The following is a 12,591-nucleotide window of genomic DNA, read 5'->3' as shown; positions in this document are numbered from 1 at the left end:
AGACATTAAAACCTGTGCAGACATAAACTTGTTACCTGAAAAGAAAACAAGATGTGAAAAATAATCATCATCCAGAACATACCATCTCTGCTCCAAACAGAGCCATAGAGCCTTAGGCAGCAGCACCTTGGCAGTGTGGGAGGATGAGAGGCGAGGACAGAAGGAGGAAAAGGCCTTTGGGTGACACAGAACATAGCCAGAGCCCAAGGACCAAGAGGCATAGCATCAATATCCAGCCCTGACATACCTCCAGCTCACACACCTTGTCTGAGCTGCTGGCTCAGACACTGGCAAATTTTGCTGTGCTGAGGAATACCTTACCTTCTGTGCATCCAATCCCTTTTTTTTTGTTTTCCTTCCCTTTCACCTTTGTTTGAGGCTAGTCTTGAATCCCACAAAAATAACTGTGTTTCCATGACAACAGTCCAGCAGTGGGCTCCTCTAGAGCATCTGAAGAATCAAAACATGGCCAGTGTTTCCTTCTGCTCCAGCATCACACCCCACGGTATGATGGCCCCATTCTACCACCTCTCCTCATGCTGAAGTAGATTGCAGACTGCTTTAGGCAGAGCTCTGTCTGCTTTGGCATTACTGGCATTTACTGAACAATACGTTACACTGCACAAGTGATATACAAGCAGGTATCAGACCACAGTACCAGCTTATGGCAGAGAGAAAGGCCAAGAGGGTCTGCAGTCTAAAGGACTGGACAGCTGCTGGATTTTGTAATCTCCTAAGATTTATTAATAAAGATTCATACATTTCATGCCCTCCATAGTATTTTACAGAGGATATGAAATGATCCTTTGTTATTCACAGTCACTGCTTTCCTTCCAATAAATTGCATTTCTCTTACCTTCTTTCAGCAAAGCCCTGCTGAACCCAGCCCAGCAGAGCATTCAAAGGGCCTCACCAAGACCAAAAGCATCCCCAAGATGCATCCTCTCCTCATGCAGGGCAGGATACCAACCCATTTGCAGAATCAGGCCTTGCTTCCCCAAGTGTTTTATCCTGCGGTATCTTGCCCAGTTCCAGCTGAGTGCCCAGCTGATCCCCTGCTCTTGAGGCTGTTCCAAAACCCCATCCCTTCCCTGTGGCACTTCTGTCTGCCCTCAGACCAAGATTTATGAGGGTTATCCATGGATGTGGTTGCAAGAAAAATCAAAAAGCTTTCATTGCAATGCCACAAGCAGCACAAAAAAAAAAGCAAAATGCCTTTTGCATACCTGATCCTTACTGAAGGAATATGAGCAGGACACTCAAACACAGACAGCAAGCTGTGAAGTAGGACCTGAGGAGGCAGCATGGATGCATGCCAACCTGACAATGGGGTTTCATTTAACAGGCGCAGATTTAAGCGTGGAAATCAAATATGAAACAGTTGTAGCCAGCATTGTCTGCATTCTTGGAGTGGCACTAAACTAGCAGAAAGAAAAGAACTGAGACACTGGCCCAGACATGCTCCAGCTGTCTGCGACTACCTCTTCCCTCCTCCACTGAATGTAGCTATTCAGCTTGTTTTCATTTCATTACTGGATGTTATTTTTGCAACTTGGGAAAAGAATAGAAAAGGGAGGGGGGAAAAATGTCCTTAAAATGCTTTTGGGTTTATTTTTATGAGTTAGACCATTTCTTTCCTTTTTATCAGATATAAAGTACAGACTTTCAAAAGCTCATAAGGCCTATGGTATTATTAGTTATTTGTCTTTCAAATAAGGTCCTTTACCATAGAGGCAGCAGCATTTGTGTTGCTGTAGCTATTCATGTGAGTTGTACTTATTTGGTACTGAGCAACATGCAATTAAATAGCCATATAAAACACCTGCAGGGTAAGCAACAGATGCCTACAGGTAACCTTAAATTTCATGTGCTCACTTGCCAAACCTTGCAGCCCTAGCCTTATAACTCCTCATTTGCATGTGGGAGCAGGGCAGCCCCTTTCCTCTGTCACTGTGGGTAGGTAAACAAGAGGCACTCTACCAGGCGCAGAGCAAATCAAGCTTTTAATGAGCTGGTTAAAAGCCTGATGCTGCAGATCACTTAACGGGAGTGCTTCTCAAAACCCACCGCAGGGTCAGCCCTTCCCCAGCCTCCCTCTCAAGAGCACAGCTTATCCATTTTTAATGTTAAAAAGAATTCACATCCAAGATCTGATAATAATTTATTTTCCCTCTTTTTATGCCAATTTTGCTTGACAGGGAAATGCACCAAATGCACCACCCGTCTGTCCGTTTCCCCCCAGCTGGGGACAGTCCACCCTATGAAAAAGTTAAATATTTGCCAAAGAGCCACGATTATATAGCTTCCCACTGAGCATAGTGAGAACTCTCAGTCTGTGCTGGACTGCTCTGGAGAAATCTTCCCTCTGTTTTAATGTTGATACACTTCAGCACAAGAGCAAATTTTCAATGGCCCTTCAAGGGAAAAGCAGAATCAGAGTGTTTCTTGCCATTTTATCTATCTTCCTCTTCAGGACAAAGGCATATATGCTAACCCAAGGGCTCCCAATATTTTGCCCACTCCTGCAGTATACCTGGCAGAAGAAAGTCCGATGTGCTTTAATGTTGTTTTGTGACATCCAAAGCAGGTCAGTAATTCTAAATTTGGATATTTAAGCTCCAACTAACATTTCTGAAGTGCATGTGCAATAATGGCTTACTGCATGCAGATCATTGCTTCCTAATGAGCGGCACTGCTTTAGGGAATCACGTGGATAGGGTAAGAACCCTATCTTTACCTTATCCCACCCAGTTCAGCAAGCAGAGAGCCCTTCCTACCTCCTGCTCCATCATGATCCTCTACTGGGCCTGCTAGACCTGAGCACAACACTCACTAGCAGCACTGGAGACATCAAACTTGGTAATACACTCCACAAGGCACCAAGCCAACCCTGCCTGGCAATTCTGGGGCCTAAAGAAGTTTTAAAGAAGACTGGAAGATGGGAAAGAAATTTTGGAACTTTTTTTTGAAATTATGTTCTTTCCATTTTATGGTGTTCAAATTAGATAATTCCTTTTTCATCCCAAACTGTTTCTCTTCTAGTAGTTTTTAATTTTTTGTTTAATGAAAATTAATTCTCAAGCTAGAATCTAATTTCCATTCATTAGGGGTAAGAGATGATGGTTTCGAGCAATGAGTTTCTCCATATCCAGAAAACCTAAACATATGCTCAACACCAAGCCCATGAGCAACTCCATTTACCTTAATGCATGCTTATCTCTAAGCATGTACTTAAGTGGTTTGTTGGCAAAAGCTAGAGTGCTTATCCCTTTCCAGATGACGTATTTAATATTTACCAGTAATAATCTGCTCAACAACTATAAACACCAAGAAAAATAACCCCACAACAAAACCCACACACATTGAATCCTCTCTACTCAGAGCACTTCCAAATATGATTTCTACATTACCCAGGAGGGTCAAACTGTTCTATGCTCAAAGGCTGACCCCCAAAGCCATTGGAACCAGTGGAAGGGTGTTGGCCAGTTAACACCAGTTTGGGGATGGGATCCCCTGTGAGCAGAAACACCTTTCTGTTTTTGGCACTGTGGCTAATAGAGATAACAAAGACTTTATGCTGACATTAAGAAAATTTGTTTTATGTATTGACATCCTGTTAACCTCCAGGGCACTTAAAGGAAGTTATTAATTTAATAGTTGCGTCAGAAAGATATGGTAAAACATGTATTGCTGAGCAACGAAGGAAATCTCCAAGCCTAATGTCAACATTAACACCTGCACAGGACAGCACTGACTGCAGGGATCTCTGTACAGATCATAAATTTAAAGAATCTGCCCTTGACAAGGAGAAAGTGCTCAAATCAAAGTGGTAGCAGCTGATACAGATTCTAGATACAGGCTTTGGTATCTGTCTCCACCATGTCCTCAGCAACAAAGTGCCCCTAGATACATGTCCTTCCAGTTTAATTTCATACAATCACAGAATGGTTAGGGTTGGAGAGAACCTCAAGATCAAAATGGATGGATGAATCCTCTCCCACCACCTGGAGGTAAGAGGCTGCACACAGTGTCTTATCTCATCCTGTTGTCAAGGGTTCTCAACCGCTCTCAAGAACCAGAAAAGTTACTATTAAGCCTGAGCAGTGCCTTAATTGTTCTGCAATTATATTTGACTGTAGACGGTACCTTTCTTACTGTCTGATTTATATCATGCATATATGCAAAGGCAAAAGTGGAAGGTAGTGGTAAGACATTTACCTAAAATGAGATGAGTGACCTGAAAGTATAGAAAGATATAAAGGCCCTGACTCAACAAAATACTTCAGCGCATTTTATAATAGCTTTCTTCTTGAAGTGACAAAGGAGCCAACAAAGAGAGGTATGATGTTGGACCTTGTTCTCACCAACAAGGAAAAGCTGGTGGGTAATGTGAAGCTCAAGGGCTGAGCTGCAGGAACCATGAAATGGTGGACTTCAAGAGCCTAAGGGCAGCAATAAGCGCACACAGAAAGCTCACTACCTGAACTTCAGGTGAGCAGACTTTAGCATCCTCAGGATTCTGCTTGGTAGAGTACCATGAGATAAAGCCCTGGAGAGAAGAGGAACCCAAAAGAGCAGGGTAAATATTCAATGGTCACCTCCTCAAGCTCAAGAACGTTGCACCCCAACAAAGAGGAAGTCAGGCTAAAGCTCCAGGAGACCTGCATGGATGAACAAGGAGCACCTGGACAAACTCAGACACAAAAAGGAAGTCTACAGAGGGTGGAAACAAGAACAGGTAGCCTGGGAGGAATACTGAGAAATTGGCTGAGCAGTCAGGGATCAGGCTAGGAAAGCTGAAGCCCTGAAAGTATTAAATCTACCCAGGTCAAGGGCAACAAAAAACGTATCTGTAGCTATGTCAGTGGTAACAGGAAGACTAGGGATAATGTGAGCCCTCTATGGAAGGAAACAGGAGACCTGGTTACCTGAGACATGGAGAAAGCTGAGGTACTCAACGAATTTTTTGCCTCTATCTTCCCTGTACAGAGCTCCAGACACACTGCCCAAGTTGCAGAAGGCAAAGGCAAGGACCGAGAGAATGAAGAAACACCTACTGTGGGAGAAGATCAGGCTCAAGAACATCTAAGGAACTTGGAGGTGCACAAGTGGGATTGAGTGCCTCAGCAAGTTTGCCAGTGACACCAAGCTGTGTGGTACAGTCAACAAATTGGAGGGAAGGGATGCCCTCATGAAGCTCAACAAGGCCAAGTGCAGGGCCCTGAAGCAGGGCTGAGGCAATGCCAAAGCACAAATACAGGCTGGGCTGAGAGTGGATTGGGAACAGCCCTAAGGAGAGACCTGCAGGTGTTGATTGACAAGAAGCTCAACACAACCCAGCAATGTGTCCTCGCAGTGCACCACCTCTATTCATCTAGTCTCCCCATCTGTCTCCCATGCAAACATCCTTTCCCCAACTCTACTCCCCAGTCTTCAACCCCTGGCTCAGGGTGAGCACCATGCTTTAATCCTTTATCCAGCTGCTTACATTTTTCATCCTAACAAGAAATGGAAAGTTCCTTACAGCTTCAGCCAATTTAACCTCCTAAGTTCTCTTTGCCCAGAGAGACAATAACTGTGGTTCAAGCCAAGATACTATCTCTTCCAGACAAGGGAAGTCTGGCAACCCTGATAGCTAATGACCTACGTAAGCCTGTGTTACAATTTCACTTTCCATAATTCAACTACAGTTTTAAACTGTGCGGAAATGCTATATAGTATTTATGGAAACATTAATGTTACTTAGATTTTGGAAACAGTAATGCTGTTTTCTGTGGTATTGGTTAACCATGGTCTTGAACTATCATTCACTTGATAAAGTTTGAGATGCTTAGAGACATTTCTACCAAAATAGAAAGGAATAATTTGTGAGGCATTTCAGACAACAGAATCACTCCTGAGTGTGGCTTCCTCCTCTCATCTGGCTGCAGTCAGTGCAGGTGTCCATCTGCACACAGAGCAGATTGCAGAATTAAAGCCTAAACCTATATTAATTTGTCAGGCAACATTAGAGTGGCTGACTGTCGGCTCAGCTGAACCGAGTGCTTTATGGCAGGTAATCAGCACACTCCTTCCCAATAACCTTTTTTAATCTCTTGGGTTTCTAGTCAGCAGTTCTGCTCATGAGGGCAGCAAGCATACAAAAACTATTTTCTCTGCAAGTGTTATAATTTATTTCAATTCAGCATGCTTCCTTATTGAACTGTCATTGTGCACAAATGAGTTTTCTGAGTAATTAATACTGCAGATAAAGATGTAGTAATGAAGATGCCACATAAGATTCTGCTATAGCAGATCCAGGTGACATTACCAGTCTGCCACCCTTTTCCAGCCCTTCAAAAATATGATGTCTCCTTGGCAGGACAAACCAGGACCTAAACAGAGCTACAGAACTGAGACACAGGGTATTTTGCTTGTTTAAAAACAACAACAACAAAAATACCCCCAAAAAACCCCCACACAAAAACCCCCACAAAACAAACAAACAAACAAAAACACCCCCCCCCCCCCCCCCCCCCAAAATAACCATGAAGCTTCACTGCTGGTAACAACCAGGAAAGCAAAATTAAGTGCCATCAACTCTTATGCTGACCAAAGCAAAGGAGACCAAGCAGCCCTTCAAAATATCCCAGCTAGTGTATGGCTATAAATGGTAGAGCAGGAAGGGTGATAACAGTGTAAAGGTTTGTGAAGGTAAGGACAGGATCCAAATGCCATTGATAAACATTCAATGAAGAAGTCTGACCAGAGACCACTTGCTCCTTGCACAGATGGTGGGGTTTAATACTGATAATACATCATGTAAATAAGTGAAGCCAACTAATCCTTATACAGGAAAAACACTAAGGAAGCTGTGGTTACCAAATAATGCAGTGCTTACAGATTTTACTGAAAGCTTGGAAACGTGAGCTTAAGAAACTAGCAGTTAAGGGACATATTTTTCAATCACGTAAAGTGCAATTGTGTTTCTTTGTGCACAGAGAGGTTATACGAGTTCACATTCCCTAAGCCAGGCTCAGAGCATGTCTGGTTCTGCTGGGGTAGACATGCGGGTGGTTCACCGCCACACAAGGCTGCCCGCCTGGCTGCAGCGCTGGCTTCTGGGCAAATCCTGACATTGCCATCCCACTCCAAGCTTCTAGGTTTGACTCGCATCGGAAAACATCAGACATTAACCCAACTGTACAGGTACTAATAACAGAGAAGAAAACATCATTGAAGCACCCCCATCAACCGTTTCCTCCTCAGGACACCTGATTTATTACTGACAAAGTGCTTCCTGCAGTGTGTTAACATCCGACTTAACTGCAAATGCCTCTCAGAAGTAAGGAGCTGTTCATCTCCACATCTTTTACCTTCGGGGCAGTTTAGGTTAAAGTCAAACCACATGAAAGGAGACAGTGTTTGCCTGATTTTACTGCTCTACAAAAATTGCCTTTTTATCAAATTGGATGGAAATTTTTGTAACTGGCTCCGATAATTAATTGGAAACTATTCCAAGAACAAATAAGTGAGCATGCCACAAACTGTATAAGGAGGAAAGACTACAGAAGAAATTAAAGGAAGAAATTTTGGCGGCAAAGATCAAAGAAAAGGCATTAGTTGATAGCCATACTTTCTTATGACAAGAAGAGCTCCCTTTGAAGGCAACAGCTGATGAATAAGAATCTGATGAAGCTGATCCTTGTAAAGTTCCTTTGAAACAAGGTACATGTTCACGCTCCGAAAGAAAAGCAATTCAAAACACTGGCATTACTATGCATGTCTGCCAAAATCGCTTTTAGTTACAGTAAGTTCCCTATTGTCTGAGTAGCCTTCAAGGAGAAAAACATGCATCTACTCCACAGATTAAATAAACAATCCCATTAAAAAGTTGGTGTAACATTTTCTTTTTCAGGCAAGTTACAGCTATGAGATTTATCTCAAACCTACTGAAATCTTTAACTTGGGCTTCAGTTCAGCTAATGATTGGCCAATTCATGAAAGTTCAGATCTGGCAGAAAACCAAGATGCCAAGAGGGCTGATACTAGAGTGCCTGGCTGTTACATGTCTGCCTTCTGGGGTGAATTCTCATCCACTCCAGTGACATTGAGTTACTGGGATCTTCACACACAGCAGAAATCATGTACTTCACAGAAGTCCCAAAGCCCCAGATGTTGAGCTATGCAACACACAGAAGAAAGAACAAAAGGGGAAAAAGCAGGTACAGGATAGTAAAGTTTGAAATCCTGGCTCTCTCCACAGCTCAAAGACCTAGAAGGAGGCTTTAGGGTGGCACTGGCTGAGAACAGTCCAGTGCCCACCTTGGGTGAGTGCTTAAAGATAATGACTATCTTCAGCAGAAGAATAGTGCAAGGTGAGAAGTTCCCACCTTGAACCATGGCACTGCTCTTATCACCTCGTGGAACAAAAATTATAAGTAAAATTGGCTCTTATGTGCCCATCTCAGAGGGCTTAAATAGATCCTTGCAGGATTGTTTCAAAAGGGAAGTTGACAGACAGAATTCTTTCCACAATACCAACATCAGCTATTGCCTTGCTGTTTGTCTCTCCTGTCTGGGTTGGGGCTTTAGCCTGTGGAACTAACCCAATCTATCTGTTTTCCTACATGCACTGACTAACTGGGCTGAACAAACCCTTAGTAATCCCATTTCTACCCAAAAGTGAGATGTGCTGAACCCTGAAGGGATCCACCTCCCAGCTGACTGGGGGCATAGGGGAGTTGATCCCATGAGCCTCTAGGAAAATTCCTCAGGCTGGAATGCCTGACTTGGTTGAACTTGCAGTTAACTTCAGCAGATGTGTCCTAGCTACCTTTTATAAGTGGAATATAACTACGCAGAATGGTTTCTTCAGTGCAAAGGCAGTTTAATGATTTTTGCCACAGTCCACAGCTGTCTGGGCTGCTGGCACTGGTACAGAAATGCTTTAGTCTGAGAAAATCTTCAGAAAAAGAACCTCAGAACAAGGGCAGAAGGTAGTACAGTTCAGCTTGGATTACCTCACTGACTGATAAAACTCCCAAAACAGCTGCATGATGTAACGAGAATATAAAATATAGCTGAAGCATGTGCAGATATGGGCAGATGTGAAGTGACTGTCACTGAAGTGACAGATCTGAAGTGGACGGGTGCCGTGCAATAACTTCCCAAGTAGTCTGCTTGTTTTGAGACTAAATACTGTCTCTTGGTCTGAATCACAAATGCACCTCTACTGTCTTCATCTTTCCCCTCTGTTCTTAAACACACTGGTGTTCAAGGATGAGGTGTGTCATGAGATACCTGAGTCACGTTAACAGCTCAGTGTCACCAAAAGAGGCAGAGCTGCTTCCAGCCAGATTTTCCTACAATTTCCTTGCACCTTGCCTGTCTAACCTCTTGGCAAGATGATTCAGCTTGCTAAACCATCCAAACTATTTAGTCCTGTGCTTTCAGAAGGCTCCTGCCCTACCCACGCTCCAGCAAAAGTATGCGACACGCATACAGCTGGTGGACTGGCTCCAAAACAAACGCAGCTTGGCTAGCATAAGACATACAAAAAGCTAGACAAATAATACATACCTCAAGCACATTTCCCTACCACTGTGGGATTAAAATCCCTCCCTGCATGACTAGCCCTTTTCTCTGACGCTTGCTCCTTTTTGTGTCTGCAGGAGATCCCTGTAAAAAATGAATAGTTTACTATGAGAGCATTCCTGCCTCTCCCTCCCTCACCTGCCTGCTTCTCTTGAAAAGATCAGAATGCCCATTTCCCCACACCCCATTCCTTTTTCCTAAAAATACTTGGGAGAAAACCCGTTTTTATTTCAAAAAATCAGCCTCCCAACATTTTCGCCAGTGAGGTTCAATACGGCATATCAATAAGGCCTGGCACCCTCAGGCTGCCTCCAGCACTTTGTCTCCAGATATCCTAGGCAAATCGCCAAAGTTCAGTGATGCTTTTTGTTACCCCTGGACTAGGTGCAAATGCTGGCTTTCCCTAAAAATGTAAAGAAAAGAAGAATTCTTCTTCAGAAGAAAAACAGGCCCCGGATCCCAAACAGAGTTTGAGCTGCACACGGCTGCAGACACCCATTACTGAGCTCTGCCATGTGAGACTTTCCAAATTATCACAGGAGGCTCATACGTTTTATTTTATGGCGTGTGCCATCATCATCCTTCTTCCCAAGTGGAGGTTTGTTTTTGCTGGGAATGTGTTAAGTCTCACACATATTGCTGTTATTGTGTGGCTTTCCCTTCCTCTCACAGCTACTAAGCTCAGGAAGTCCTATATTCAGGTAATAAATATTACAGACTGAATGCAGTCAGGTAGAGCAAGAGTATTAGAAAACCTCAGATAAACCTTCAGTGTCAGACATCTGTCTGTACTCACTGGGGGCCACTGACATAGGGGCTTGGAAAAAGAGAGTAAAAAAGATGGATAGATTGGGTTTTATTAGTCTACACACACCAAGCAGGCACCAAAATACGGGGCTGAATTCATGAGGCTATCTAAAAGCAGATGTGCAGAAATAGCTCTGTGTTGAAGGATTCCCACAGATAGACAAATGCTTTATAAAAATACTACCAATAAAATCCAAGTGAAATGTCTGTGTTGGATACACCGAGCTCACATCATTAAGTAACAGTGCTATGAGGTTAGTGTAAAGAGATTCTTTTGTTTCAATCTAAACTGGAAGAGATCTTTACAATTTTAAGAAGCCTGAAGGACTCTTTGGGAGACTCAGATACTAATAGCTCACTACAAATGTAACTACTAATTCTTTGTTGTGCTCTAGGCTCTAATTGACAGCATTGATAAAGGATCAAAGATTACATTTATCTAAGTCACTTTTGTTGTCTAGTCACAGTTTTTGAGGACAACATTCAGATTTCAAGTAATGTTTGCTAAATTCAGAGGTTTTGGGGACTCAACTTTGGGGTAAATATTCATCATACAGCAGGGAACAACTAAAACATGAATTTTAACTTCAAAGTCCATTCCCATTCCTCCTTTCCATGGCAATGCTGTTGAGATTACAGCTAGGCTATGAGAATTCAGAAGGGAAAGCATTTTCTTCATTTCCCCTCTAGAAACATCAAAGAGCAGAGGTGACTTTGTGCTCCACAGTGTCTGGCCACCAAACCCTCTCCCAGATGATCCAGGAGGATGACAAACAGGTGACAGGGCAGCTGGCACAGTGGTGGAACACCAAGAGCATCGTTTCAGCAACTACACCAGCAGCACAGCCCACCAGATGAGAGGAGAAAGTCTCACTTGCTGTGCCCCACACTTCAAGCCAAGGTGACATTGCATCCTCTAGTGTCTTGGAAATTGTGCAGGTGGTCATGAGGGCAGAAATACATCCCATCTCACAGTAATTAATATTGTAACTGTGGAACTCATGCAAAGCTGCAGAGATAATTATTCAGAATTTCACATTCTTGGTAGGACAGTTGTAAGCAATGTAGATGTGTTTGTTAAACCCTCCCCAGTCATGCCACAGTACTATTTTCTGTAGAATTTCTGAGGTGAAAACTCCTATTTGGCTATTATATGAACATCAGCTGCAAACATATGGAAACCCCCCCATAGCACCACAAGTCCTTCAAAGCCCACACCTCTAATTAAACAGGATGCCTGTTCCCAACTGAAGCAGAAGGGCTCTGGCTCTCATGCCAGGGAGCTAACAGGGCCTGGCTGCCAGGATGGTGAGACTCACAAGGCTCATCTGCGCTGCATAATGAAGTCCCACAGAGGCACTTGCTTGCACAGTAGTCTCTGGACACAGTTAAAATGTGAGCTATGTTTTGCTGGGGATTACCATGTTGTTACTGGTTCCCCTGACAGCATCAGCTCCAAAGTGTAGATACAGCCAAAGAGAACCCTTAAAAAATCCAGATGCACTCCTCAGCTTTAATGAGTTTTCCTTTCCCCAGAATATTACTATACATCTTCTACAGTGACAGCCATGAGCCAGATATTTCAGCAGAGAAGAGGATCAGTTTATTTGGTGTGTGCTTGCATTCTTCAGCTGAATACATGAAACCATGAATAGAACACTTGGCTCTCAGTAAATCTTTTAATGGATACTATATGAATATACTACACAGTACATAGCAGCCTCTTGCCATCTAGAAGGTGACTTAATAGTTATGCTAGTAAGGAAAATTAAATGCAACAATAAGTATCTTGACCCATTAAAATGGATTTACAGAAAACCATAATAAAGTTTTCTACAAGATGTGACCCTGGACTGGTTCAGATAACCTCTTCCCCAGTACACCTTCCTTTAAGCACCAGAAAAGAGCTTCCACATTGACAAGGGGTGTCTAGGAAAAAATAAACAGACAAGGAGGCATTTATATGAAAAAGCACTTAAATAATCTAATCTCTGTAGCTAATTTAAGAACTCCTAGGGAAAGAGAAGGTACAGATAAGAAATCTTAATGAGGTCAGGTCAAAAATCAACACATGATCAGCAATCAAATGCTTGCTGACTGCTGCCTGTTCTTTATATGTGATGAGTTTGACAGTTTCTCAAGAGGGGAGACCATTACAAAAATGGTAAAAAAATTCCACTATAAAACCCACTGAGCCAGTATTAAAGT

Source organism: Pezoporus wallicus, unplaced genomic scaffold, assembly GCF_028554395.1.
Source record: "Pezoporus wallicus isolate ANWC-B61680 ecotype Strahan unplaced genomic scaffold, APGP_CSIRO_Pwel_v1 contig_6899, whole genome shotgun sequence".
Classification (NCBI taxonomy): domain Eukaryota; kingdom Metazoa; phylum Chordata; class Aves; order Psittaciformes; family Psittacidae; genus Pezoporus; species Pezoporus wallicus.
Note: the sequence above shows the minus strand (reverse complement) of the source record.